The 14,554-nt window shown below is 36.7% G+C and overlaps 1 protein-coding gene across 1 annotated transcript in view; it reads right to left on the reverse strand.

Annotated features, from left to right (window-relative positions):
• Window positions 1–3,671, reverse strand: part of gabbr1b (gamma-aminobutyric acid (GABA) B receptor, 1b) — a 126,049-nt gene extending 122,378 nt beyond the window's left edge. Inside the window, exon 1 of the mRNA XM_081376984.1 lies at window positions 3,494–3,671. The gene's annotated coding sequence lies outside the window, so the exon portion shown is untranslated. The remainder of the gene's footprint in view (window positions 1–3,493) is intronic.
• Window positions 3,672–14,554: the final 10,883 nt, after the last annotated feature.

Genomic DNA, 14,554 nt, shown 5'->3' on the forward strand with positions numbered 1-14,554 from the left:
TAATAATCGTTATAATTCATTATAATAATAAGAACAGTGTTGGAGTCTACACTACAACGATAACGAAGCAGCGGAATGATATCATTGTAATCCCTTTGAGAATCATTTTTTTCCAGCTAATGAACAAAAAGTGGTAGGCCGCTAGATGACAAAACTGCAGCGCGCTTATAATAAACAGAACATTATAATCCATTGGTGCGGATGCTAATAGTTATTGTTATAGTTATGTTCGTAATGTTTAATCAAAATGTAATAACTTGCAGCACTTCTGAAATTACTTTCCATTTCAGCTGATATCATCAAGGCAGTATGGACGGGGAAAACAGTCAAACACACTTTGAACCATTCTAAAACACATTATTACAATTAGGCAAATGGACTTTTTGTCCTAGGCTCAATTTTGACCGAGCAAAACTAGCGCTGCAAACTAGGGAAACAGACAGAGATGGTGCAGGGGTGAGTTTTTAGACGTTTTCCTCCTAAAACCCTTTTCCCTTACCTCAAATGAACCTAGTAGCTGGCCTGCTGGCTTCAGTGTTTGCACTTTGAAGAAGGGTGAATATTTGAGAGGTCATGGTTGTGCTGGTGGCATTTCACTTGTGAACGCTTCCAAAATTCAAGGCAACATGAAATGGGGTTTGCTGAAGCGACGTCCTTCATCGAAAAATCAATACAAAATCAAAATGGATGCTATTTACTTTTTGATGCACATTCTTGGTCTTATTGTGCATGATTCACTGGTGCACATAACGCTGGTGCACTTCGTAAACTTCTATCAAAATGTAATAATTTGCCCTTTTGCCTCTAAATCTGAAATTACTTTCTTTTTCAGATGATGCTACGAATCCCTCTTACTTTCAACCCCTCGCCTCCAGTCGCCTGGCTCCACACTGTGTAATTCAGCCTATGAATGTCCGAACACCGTTTTACGTTCACATTACTAGCAGACACTGTGTAAATGCTTCTACAGGCCATGATCTTATTCACAAACTATCTGTGAATCCAAACAAAAATATTTGACCAATGGGCAAATACACTGTGGACACTTCAAACAATTGCAGTAATTAACATGCGGAACTGCATCTCCTTGTTTAAACTGATTGTATAATGAACCACAAAGCATTCAGTGTGCGTTACAATCAATCAGATAAGTCAATCTATCTAATGCAAGTTTCATTTTTGTATCTCTGTATATAATCATGCGAGTCTCTTGATCTAGATGCATAAATATAGCATTCCATCAGCAGATCCACATAGACATGATAAAAACTTTATTATTCATCATTCCTCTAATTAAGAGAGTTCGTTAACTCACTCTCTGGACCCAAGGGGGTTTATTTTGCTGATGAACACATAAGTAGTACACAACGGAAATGCCAATTAACCCCATTTACGCTTCCAGGCATTTCACACCTGCAAAAAGACAGACTGCAATAAAAAATACCTCTACAAAGAAACAGATGCCTAATATTACCAGAAAGACATACCGTCAAAACAATATGCATGCATGAAATGTAGTGAAGCCCACATGTAACAGTTCAAATGGATACAAACATGGTCATTTAATGTTGAAACCTAAATCGCAATTTCAAATGCAGCTGCAAAGGTGAGTCACACACACAAGGTTGATTGTCACTTTGCATCATGTCAGCTATAAAGGAGATCTGACAGTTAGCACTCCGATATGTGAGTATTCAAAGCAACAAGAGGCACATAACACAATGCCAGCGAGGCTGAATAACCTATGCTTAAATTACAGGTGCATCTGTCACAAAGCTATCAAATGATTTAAAATGTCAAGGAGAACATCTCAGAAATAACAACAATATGCCAGACATGCACAAACGGCATCAGTGAAATGGAATAGTGGCTAAAAGTTGTCACTTACAGACAGAGGCAGCCTTCACAGCATAATTGCTAAATGCCACAAAAGTATGGCTTCAATAAAACTCACAGGATTGAATCGACACCTCTGTGACCCAGAATAATACAAAGCTACACATAAGCTATGCTTCACAAAGAAGGATTTTACAGAGCTATACCTCAAAAAATGCTTGTTAAGCCAGCAAACAAACCCTACAAAAAGAAATGTGGCTTGATGAGTGACCTTTAACCCTATTACCTACATCCAGACAGGCTTATGTTTGGAGAAAGCCAAAAACCTTATTAAACTTGCGGTGGATGTCTAATTGTATATGGGATACTATACCTCACTGAGGTCATTAGGTCTCACGATTCCCCATAATTGTTGTATAACAGCCCAAAAATAGTTCCTGAAGGTAAAAACTACACAGTTGTATGAAACACAGACTGATACTCATGCATCACATACAATTCAGTCAAATATATCAAAAACTGTAGAACAACACCCTGGATTCTGTTTCACATCAATACTTACAACAAACGCAACAATCAAAACCTCTCAACCGCCACCTTCCCTTCAGGACCCTCACCAGTGCAAAATTTATTTGACACACTCATTTCACATCATAGAGCTATTACAAATGAACTGATCTGTGAAAAAAGTGTGTTTTAAATACATCCAAACTGTGCAGTAATCAGGAAATATTGATCTATTATGTGCAACCCTGTCCCTGAAGGGCCTCCAGCAACACATATTTTGAATGTCTCCTTATAACCTCAACATAAAAATACAGTGAGGAAATAATTTTGGGCTGACTGTCACTTACAGTTCCTAATAACATGTTGTTGATTTTTATATACTGTTACTACACGCCAACCTATTTGAGCTATTCAAATATTTTTGTTACTGCAAAACTTACTGATAATAACACTGCTGGTACAATGGAAGCCCACGATGCCCGACACAAACTCAGAACACAATCAGTGTAGCACATGACTAAACAGAGGGAATTAATTTTTTTTACAATATTTCACTGCAAAATATGCATGATGTCTCAAATATATATATATTTTAAATTCCCTTGAAATCATGTTTTTTTATATTATTTTACAATATTTTATAGTAAAATGATATGTATTTTCTTTTTTCTTTTTTATTAAACAATATGACATTTATCAAATGGTGGTAACTTTTACTGACTTTTACTTTTTTTTTTTTTTTTTACTTTTTTTTAGGTCTTGGAGCATTAGCTGATGAATTTAATCAGATGTGTATATATAACAAAAAACATACAAAATGTGCAGTGCTGGGCACCTTCAGGACCCGGATCGAGAAACACTGATCTACAACACAGCCTTCAACTGTTTCAGAACCACGGACAGTGACAATTCAAACATAAGACTCTAGAACACAAGCATTCAAAAAAACTTCAGGTCAACTTGCCCCTCAGTTCTGCTGCAGGGCCCACTGAAATTATGTTTTAGATGGATTTCTACACTACAGCATCTGTGTGGTGGCTCAAAACAGAAAAGAAACCTCATAATGAAACACATTCAATTAAATTGTTTCACTGTAAGGTGAATGAGACCCCTGGCGAGAACAATTATGGCACACAGTTATATTACTTACTGCGTCGTGCAGGCTCTATAGGGAACGGTCTGTGGAGATGGTCCTTGAGGGATGCTTGATATAACCACCGTGTGTGTACGTGTGCGAAGTAAAACGACAGGTAAATAAATATGGTCTTTTAATTGCTCGTGCTAAGCGTTCACTACGCACAGCTTTGTATTAAACTTCAACCATCAACTGTCTCAGTGCGCGTGCAATTGCTCTTGTACGATTAATATTGCGTGCGTCGCGATTCGACATGTGCGAGATTGCTTCGGGTGATTAAATAACAGTCGAATGTTTCTAAATAAAAAAATACTAATTAAAAAACAAGTATACAGTTGTTGTGCTTCGCGTAAATGTATTGCTCGATTACAACGACTGACAACAAATAAGATAAAGCGCACAAGCAAAAATAAGCGATTACGAGTTGTATTAGACGTAAACGTTTACACACTATTGTTTACAAACGTCGGACGGGCTGTCGTTTTTTCGGAAATCGTACGAATATCAGACGCTAGTGTACTTGCCATGATTCCGTCGTCTTAAAGACTTGCAGGTAAAAAATAAATACCAAATATCGATGGGAATTAAACGGCTCATGAGAGTATCCTCTGCGGAAACTAGTCAGGAATTAAAGTATATGATGTAATATCGGCAAAAAAGAAACACGGTAGCTACACACGGACGACGACAGCTCGCGGAGCCTCCCTCTCCTTCCTCGCGCTCTCTGTACTGTCGCTCGCTCACTCACGACGTCACAGGGCAGTGCTCCTCTCTCTCATCTGCAGTCTGTAGTGTGCAGTCTGCTCACTACATGAAGACACCGCCGGTGAATAGAGTGGGAATTAAAGCGCTTATTGGCTGACGGAAAGACAGATGGTGCGCTCATATCCCAGATAAATAGTGCAGACCTCCTCCCTGCGCAGTGTGGATGAGCCAATGGAAACCCGCGGTCTCCAGATCTCCTCTTCTAGTGAAGTGTCACTTTGATGTATGTAGTCATTCTGTCACTGTATTATATTTATACTGGAGCATCTTGATTCTTTTCTGAGCTGAATGAAGCTGGAAAAGCATGGTTTGTTGGCCTCTCAGCCTATAGTCTGTTGGCTGGTTTTACGGTGCTTGGTCACTTTTTAGCTTCTCCAGACGGGGAAACCAGCTGGCAGACCAGTTGAACACTATAGGCTTGTCCAGGTTGGAAGACCAGCTTAAAATTAGTTAACATTAGCAAACCAATTAGGCTGTTATAAGATGTGTGTTTGTTTAGCAGAGTTGGTGCTCTTGATAATAAAGGTAATTTACTGGATTCTTTAGAAACTCGCTGAAAGATTCTTTGGGGAATCAAAAATGTTTTTTCTGCGCCATTGCTGCGAAAAAACCCTTTTGGAACCTTTATTTCTAAGAGTGTGGAGTGCTCTTTTTTATTACAGTGCTTTTAAGACAGAACTGTATTGATATTCCTTAATCATGTTTTACTTCTGCTGCTGCTGCATGATTTTAAAGCTCAAATTAATAGCATGCCATTTAATACAAATGAAATCAAATATCCCATTGACATTGATATATTTGCATGCAGATTTGCGACAGGTCTTTTTTCAATAATTTATTTTCATATTGATTTATGACTGATTATTTTTGCCAAGGGTGTGTTATCTGTCACAACAACAGCAAAGCATCAGAACCAAAGCCTATAAACCTAAGCTTACCTAAAACTAAACCCGTTTAGTTTGTAGTCCTACTACCCATTTGGGGAAAATAATTTTTTGAGCAATGGATTCCCTTAGGAATTGTTAATGGGTTTTCAAAATGGGCATTTTACAATTTATGAATAAAATGAGGATTAATATTACTTAAAGAGATGGGTAAAACCTTACAATGAGGTTCATTAGCTAACATTAGTTAACTACCTTAGTTAATATGAACTAAGAATGAACAATACTTCTTCAGCATTTATTAATCTTAGTTAATATTAATTTCAACATTTATTAATACGTTATTAAAAAATCAAAGGTTGTATTTGAAGAGTTCAGATGCAAAAGCCTCTAAGTGCCATCTGAATTTTTCTTCTAAAATGATCATTTTTATCAAGCTTGTATATTTAAGTTCAGTAATTTCACTTAAATGACAATTAATAGGTAATTTTCATTGCCATTTAAGTGAAATCACTGAATTTGAAAATACAAGCTTGATTAAAAATAATCATTCTAGAAGAAAATTTCAGATGGCACTTAGAGGATTTTGCATCTGAACTCTTCATTTGTTAACATTAGTTAATGCACTGTGAACTAACATGAACAAACAATGAGCAGCTTTATTTTTATTAACCTAATATTAACAAAGATTAATAAATACGGTAACAAATACTGTTCATTGTTCATAGTTCATAATACATTAACTATTGTTAACTAATGAACCTTAAAGTGTTGCCAAGAGATGTTTCGTTCAACAACATCAGTTATACGTAATCATAACTGACATGCATTTTTAGACATTGTGTTTTTTAAACGTAACAGATTGTAGTCTTGTTCCAGTCTGTAAAAAACAAAGGCTTCAAAAAAAGAATAAAACATCTTCAAACATCTTTAAGAAATGCCATCACACCTTTTTTTCTTCAATTTCCAAAAACGATTATTTTAAAAGCCTATAGAAAATTCCCAAGGTGACCCACGGTGAATTAGTTTTCCAGATTGGCCTGTGAATTGACGTTATGCCTGAACAGCTGTGCTCTTTCCATATTTCCTTGAAGAAACATAAACCAAGTTCCCAGTTTCTTGTTTTGAGCTTGGGAATGGAAGAGTTCCTCTGTCAGAGCGCTGCTCTAAATCCTGTGGCTCTGTTCTTGGCAGTGGAAGCCGAGAGGATGAGTCATGCTGGTTGAAAATGATATCTCACTATTCGATGAGAGCAGCATTTATCATGTGAGTGAGGGTGCATGCAAACATTTAATTATAGACCTAGTCCATTAGGATGTCAACACCTCAGCAGTCTCTTTCCCACAAAGTCAATGATGACCTTTAAAACTTTTTGATTTGCTGGGAAGAAATGCAATGCAATTTTCATGTTTGCAACTACTGTTGGTGCACCAAAGTAATCATATGGATGGCCATAAGTAAACCAAAAGCACCGCCACATCTCATTTCATCCGAGGATCACTCTCAAACTCTTCTAAGCATTAGTTGTGTGCTCTCGCATTAGACGGATGGGAAATTGGACAGTGTGCAGTGGGCTGCAGTAATTACTCATATAGACGCTGTCATACTCATGACAATAGATTGTCCTCGCTGAGCACAAACAGAGGAGTACAGTAGGATAGGGAGCACTTCATTATTCCCTGCTGCAAATGTTTCTGTACAACCACTTTCAGGAAGCTCTCATTTACATATACATCGGCACGCGGTGGAGGAAAACCATTTACGTGAGTCCATAAGCACTATAGTTTTACTGTAGGGGACATGCATTTGTACAAGTGGTGCTGTTTCTACACACCAGTAGGCCTATTACCATTCATTTGGAAGAGGCTAAATGTATCTCTCTGCGCAGTATTGGTTTACGTGGCTATGAATAATTTTCAGTATTAATTTGAAGCAATTATTATTAGTGGTGCTTGCTAAAACAAGCTTAACTCATCGTGCACCATATGTGCTACAGACATGAATCATATCTCAAATTGTGCAGTTTGAGGTCTGCTATTACTTTTGTACGATTAGATTTATGATTTTCGCCCAGTGGATGATACAATTTTTTATTTATTTTTTACCACCTATAGCAACACCCTAGCATTGTTAAAACTCCATAAAATCATTGCTAGATGGATGGATGGATTTTAAAATAAGTATGACATTTGTGTGTGTGATCTATATACTTATCTCTATACTTATCTACATAAGCATGCGTGTGAGCCATAAATTATCTAAACAAATCAGATTCATCCAAGTTCTGAATTAGGTCTGGGTCAGTTTTTCAAACCCAGGGCTTCAGATAAATCTTTCCTAACAAGGCCAACTGTTACACCAACCAGAAGAATGACTTATCCCTCTCCTCCTATTTCTGGATCAATTCCATTCATCAGAACTCATTCATCACACTCTCTTTTTCTTCAGCTCAGAGCAAAGCCACTGGTCAATCTAATCCAAGGTTGTTCACAGACAGGTAAGATCAGTGAAATCACAACTAACTCACCTGGGATGTGTTCCATTAGGCATGACACTTGAGTTCCTATCCTGGGACAAACTCAGTCAGTCTGCAACACGTAAAAGGGTAGCTGACAGCTCATCAAGCATTGTCTTGTAGTGTGGCATGCAATAATTCACTGAAGGCTGGAGTAATGATTTCAGAAAATTCAGCTTTGACATCAATATAATATTCAAACAAATATATTCAAATAGAAAAGTTATTTTAAACTGTAATATTTTATTTTTACTGTATTTTTCAGTTAAATTCAGCGGAGAGCCTAAGCGACTACTTTCAAATACATTAAAATGATAATGATTCCAAACTTTAGATATTATATATATCACACCTTGCTAGTTCTGTGTTGGACCCACCTTTTGCCATCAGAACTGCCCTAATTCTTTGTGGCACAGATTCAACAAGGTTCTGGAAACATTCCTCCGAGACTTTGGTCCACATTTACATGATAGCATCGCAGCTGTTGCAGATTTGTCGGCTGCACATCCATGATGCGAATCACTCGTTCCATCACATCCAAAAGGTGCTGTATTGGACTGAGATCTGGGGACTGTGGAGGTCATTTGAGTATAGTGAACTCATTGTCATGTTCAAGAAACCATGATTTGAGCTTTGTGACATGCGTTATCCTGCTGGAAGTAGCTATCAGAAGATGTTTACTGTGGTCATAAAGGGATGGACATGGTCAGCAACAATACTCAGGTAGGCTGTGACGTTTAAACAATGCTCAATTGGTACTAAGAGGCCCAAAGTGTGCCAAGAAAATATCCAACACACCATTAAAGGAGAACTCCGGTCAATTTTAACATTGAGCTCATTTTTTTTTGTACATTTGGATTGCTGTCAGTACAGAGAACAACGACAAAAATCGGTGTTGCCTACACCGAGTTATTCTATTTTTAAAATTTGCACCCTGTTGACTTCAATGGGGCAAGTTTTAAACCTGCTTTTAGCCTCTTAACATCCTTGATGTGTCATTACAAGTGCACAGAAAATGTGAGTGATTCCTTCAGAGTGAACACGAGTGAATCTGACTGCAGTAGATGTGAAAGATATGTATAAAAATGATTTTATTTAAGCCAGCGCAAATACCTGTGTTTACATCCTGTTTTTCGGTTGAAGTCCAAAGTAGTCGATTGCCGAGTTCACGCGCATAGGTTTAGTACCTATGATCACGCGCATTTTAAGACTTCTAATATGATATTTAAAATAAAATGGCTTCAAAATTATTTAAAATATAAGCAAAGTATATGGTATACGGTACCTAATTTTATATTTCAAAAAGTAGGTGGTATAGAATTTATACTAAAATGTGATTATGATGTTAACAAAATACCTGTTAAACTTGCAAGTTTCCACAAACAAGCATTACTTTCATGGACTCTTATGTATAGTCATAATTTTTCCTCCCATAAATGTACCATATGGAACAACAGATGTATAAGGGTTAGAAACAAGTCAATATTTTTTGAAAATTGGTTTGAAAAGGGAATTATTTGGGTTAAGCAGTTGATAAAAAATGATGGTGTTTTATACAATTATAATGAGTTTGTTCATATTTATAACTTTTCAGTTGATCCTGTCCAATATTCTTTGGTTTTACATGCAATTCCCAAGGAAATTTTGAGATTATTAGAAGGTCATAATAATTGTTCTCTACAAACAACAGTAGAAGAATTTACCTCTTGTATTAAGTTGCAGGGTAAAGATTTCACAAGTTCTGGATGTAATAATATTTTTTTTGCGGTCCCTTCTTCAATCTAAATGTATACTTGCTGTTACTACTCACTGGAATTTTTTATTTAAGAAACATATTGAGTGGAGTAAAGTTTGGATGACACCTCATAAGTATTGCATTACAAACAAAGTAAAAGAGGTTTCATATAAAATTTTCCATCGAATTTACCCAGTTAAGTCACTTGTGGTACAGCGTTTTAAAGTAAACATTGAAGATATTTGTGCTTTTTGTAAAATTACCCCTGAGACTATTAAGCATTTATTTTGGGAGTGTCCCAAGACCCAAATGTTTTGGAAGGAACTTAGTAATTACTTGCAAAGTAAAGTTAGGATTCTTGTTAACTTTGAAGAAATTGATGTTATGTTAAGATGTTTTTCATTTGAGGGTGATAAAAATCTTTTGTTTATATTTGATTTAATTGTTATAATTTCCCGTTACTATATTCATAAGGTCAAATGGAATGGAAAGATACCAAATTTTGAACATTTTAAAATTGATGTTAAGATATATTTAGAAACTATATCCAAAAGTAAAAACCTGAAAGCTATGAAAACTACACAGCTGTTTGACAAGTACAAGCTTTTTTTGTAAAAAGCCTTTCTATTTTTTTATTTTTATTTTATTTTTATTTATTTTATTTTTTTTATTTTTTATTTTTTATTCTCTACCCCTGACATGTATGGACATGTATGGCTATGTGTACTCTTGTATGTAATATGTTTTGTTATTATTGTATTTAAAAAAAAAAAAAAAAAAAAAAACTATGATCACGCGCGTGAACTCGGCAATCGATTACTTTGGACTTCAACCGAAAAACAGAATGTAAACAGGTATTTGCGCTGGCTTAAATAACATCATCACCACCAGCAGCCTGAGCAGTTGATACAAGGCAGGATTGATCCATGCTTTCATGTTATTTATGGCGAAAATCTGACCCTACAATCTGAATGTCTCAGCAGGAATTGAGACTCATCAGACCTGGCAATGATCTCTCTCAAAATGATTTCGGACAGACGTCTGAGGCAGCATAACAGTTTAATGACCTGCAAAACAAGTGGAAAACGTCAGTCAAAACACTTACACACAACAAATGACACCATCCTTATTTTTTAGCTCAACTGTCACGAAATGGAACGCACCGGGTTGTGGGATACCTAAAGCAGTGAAGGCTACATATATGCTGCCTTCAAAAATTAATCAGATGAAGGTATCTCAGGAGACAGGAAGTGAAGTGCCTTCCTACCTTGGAATGCATCCTCCGAAGGCAGCATTTTTAAGCTTTCGGATGCAGCCCATGTCTACATCCCTAAATGCATTAAGTTGCTGCCATTTGATTGGCTGATTAGATATTTGTGTTCATGAGCAGTTGAACAGGTGTACAGTACCTAATAAAGTGGCCACACACACACACACACACACACACACACACACACACACACACACACACACACACACACACACACACACACACACACACACACACACACATAAGTACATACAGCGGGGGAAATAAGTATTGAACACGTCATCATTTTTCTCAGTAAATATATTTCCAAAGGTGCTATTGACATGAAATTCTCACCAGATGTTGGTAACAACCCAAGGAATCCATACATACAAAGAGAGAAGGCCCCAAAAGTACTCACTGGACCATTCAGAAGCTTAGAATGGCGCCTATAACCAATGCCATCATTATGTTTTGCAACAATATAGGTTGCAAAGGTTTTGAGACAGCTCTTTGCTTTTACCCATCATGAGATGAGTCTTGTGTGACACCTTGGCAATGAGACCTTTTTGTAGGCCATCCGTTGGGACTGAACCAGCTGTTATTAATTTCCACTGACAGGGGGCTGGATTGCTTTTTAATTACTGTAAGTTTTCAGCAGTTGTCTTGGCTTTCAATGCCTTTTTGCGCCTCCCTTTCTTCATGTGTTCAATACTTTTTCCCTGTGTCATTTCACATGATTACACAGAACTTAATTTCTGAACTTATTTTTGTTTGTTTCTTTGTATGTATGGCTTACTTAAGTTATTACCAACATCTGGTGAAAATTTCATGTCAATAGCACCTTTGGAAATATATTTACTGAGAAAAATTATGATGTGTTCAATACTTATTTCCCTCGCTGTACATATATATAAGCCTGTATTCTCCATGCATTTATTTACACTTTCTATTATCATACTAAACTAAACACAAGTAAATGCTTAAACGAACAAGAATTACATCAAAGATAGAAATGATACATCTATAAATGAGTCGTGATGTATGAACTCTGTGAAGAAACGAGGCTCGCTCTTGTCTGTAATGTTCCTATCCAAATTGACAATCAAAAAAAAAAAAAATGCATTTTCTGATGTGTTTCCCCTCAGGTATCCCAGCAGTGGAGTCAGTGAGTCACAACGTCCTAAGTGAGACATTTCAACATAATGAAAACCAGAAAGAGAAAAGAAAAGAAAAAAAAAAGAAAAACTGCGTGTGAGTGCTAGCTCTGGTTACAAATGCTGGCAGTGACACCTCATCTTTCAGTTCAAACTCAGCTGTCATCATCTCGGCTGTCTCTTTCACAAACTCCCACATATAATGTCACCTCCACTCTCTGCAGTCGGAGAGAGATTAGTCTCTCACCTTTAACTGCCTCATCCTCCCTTTTACTGCCCTTTCAACATGACAATTATCACATTTTACACCACATCCATCCTTTGCTCAGCTCCTCACTCACTTTCTTTTCTCTCTCCAGTGGCCGGCAGTTCTCTCACTGCTCGATATTTATATCATTGTTGAATAATTAAAGACTGAAGACGGAGGATAATCTCCTCCTCTCATTCTCTTTTCATTACGGAAGCCCTGTTTTCCAGCACATCTGATTGATTTCAGGTAGCTGGAGTGCCCCACTGCTCTTGGCTCAACATTCACCTTAAAATAGCCAAAAATCCCCGAAACTCGCTGTCCTTCTTGATTACAATTACCAAGCTATTGAACCAGTGTAACTTGTAATTAGTGGTGTTTGTTAAGCCAAGCATAACTATTACTATTGCTCATACATAAGGCTAGCAATTCTAATAAGCCCTCAGGATGCATTAACAACTGCATAGCGATGTCCTATTATCTTGTGGTGGCCCACGAGTAAGCACACTTCTCGTTTTCTATATAAAATGTGCATAATCTAGTAGAATCATGTAAAATCTCTCTGATATGGAAGCGTAATTCCTGGGATAATGTTTAGAGGAAGATAAAGTCATTATTATAAAAATCTAACTGAGAGATATACAGTAGTCACATTGCAGGAGATAAGTTATATTGTTAGTTATAAGGTCGTAATTGCAAGACATTTTCACAATAAGGTATAATGTTGCAATTATGAAAAATAATGTATCAAATACAAATAGTCAAAATTGAGATATATAGTCACATTGTAAGATATAAAGTCACATTTTAGTTATAATGTAAGAATTGTGAGACAGTAGCAATTATGAGAAATAAATGAGCAATGGTGAGATAAAGCCACATAGTGACACTTTCAAATCACAATGTGGCTTTATCTCACAATTGCAACTTTATTTCTCATAATTGTGACTTTGCCTCACAATTATAAAGGATTTTTAAGACAAAATGTGACACTTTCAAGTCACAATGTGAGTTTGTGTTAAATTACTAGAAAAAAGTTATAGAGATATAAAAAAGAGATATAAAGTCACATAAAGTTATGTCGCAATTGCAAGATATAAAGTTGCAACCATGAGAAATAAAGTTGCAATTACAGGAAATAGTCATAATTGAGAGATATAATCGGATTGCAAGATATACTGTAGTCACATTTTTATTTATAGTGTCGGAATTGGAACAAATGTTCACAATTGTTATACCGTCATAATTATGAAATTGCCAGGATTCTGTACTTGTAATTTGCCATTCATGCTCTTTTTGTAGTTCTTGTCATGGTCTTTGTAGTTCTGTTCATGTAAATTAGTTCCAGGTGTTTCTTATCTCAGGTATTTAACCATGTGCTCTGTCTTGCCCTGGGTGGATTATTGTTTGTTTGTACGTGCGCCTTTATGGTTACGGAGTGAGGTCTTAAGTAGGGTTGCAAAATTCTGGGAATTTTCAAAGATGGAAACTTTCCATGGGAATTAATGGGAATTTAAGGGAATTAACAGTAATTTATGGGAATAAATGGGAATAAACTGGGAATTTTCAAAGTTGAAGGTTGGCTCTTCATAGGGAACTTAAAATATAGTTGAGGAAAGTATATTTTAGCATAATCTTGACTAAAATAAACAGATGCCATTCAAATACACTTGAATATCCATGCCATTCCTCAATCACATGCACATAGCACACTGCTTACTGCATGGCTGAGACCACACCCCCTACTGGCACTGTGCACGCCTCCATCACATGTACAGAAGCCCAAAGACTATTGAAGGCACACATTTGAGCCTGTGGACTAAACAAAGTGAAGTAAGTTTTGATGATATTATGGGGAAATATATTTATTAAATGTTTAAATTGCAAATATCACATACAAATGTATTCATCTACTAGATAGCAAGCTGATAAGTTAGGTGCTAAATAAGCTAGCATAACTTTATTTACCACATAAGTAGGGCTGGGCGGTATGACGGTATATATCGTTACCGCGGAAGAAAATGTCAGCCGTAACAGATTTTTTTATTCCGTGAATCCGTGTATACCGCAACATGTAAACAAGTAGGTGTGGTTAACTCGCGTGCAGCGTGTGTGAGACTGAGACACTGATATTTGTCAAAGAAACATGAAGAAAGACCAAGAGGATCCACAAAAGGAATTACGTTTTCAAAATTAACGTGATATTTTCAAGGGGGAAGGCGCAGAAGTCAACTAGAGCAGTGCAGCACACTGAAAGTTTAGAGAGACGCACATGCTCGCAACGGGGCTTACTTGACAACAAGTTCATATATCAATATTCTAATGAATAGAAATAACCTTAAATAATCTATCTATCCGTCTCTTATGTGTACAGTTACTTTCAGAGTGGACGCGCAAGCGGTTGCCGTGGTAATGAATATTTCCAAAATTCCCCAGCTTATCTTCCCATGGAAATTTACCGGAAACTTTCCGCCCCTTTGCAACCCTAGTCTTAAGCCTACACTTCATGTCATGCGTTTCATGG

Source organism: Scardinius erythrophthalmus (genome assembly GCF_964197995.2).
Source record: "Scardinius erythrophthalmus genome assembly, chromosome: 10".
In the NCBI taxonomy this organism is placed as follows: Eukaryota; Metazoa; Chordata; class Actinopteri; order Cypriniformes; family Leuciscidae; genus Scardinius; species Scardinius erythrophthalmus.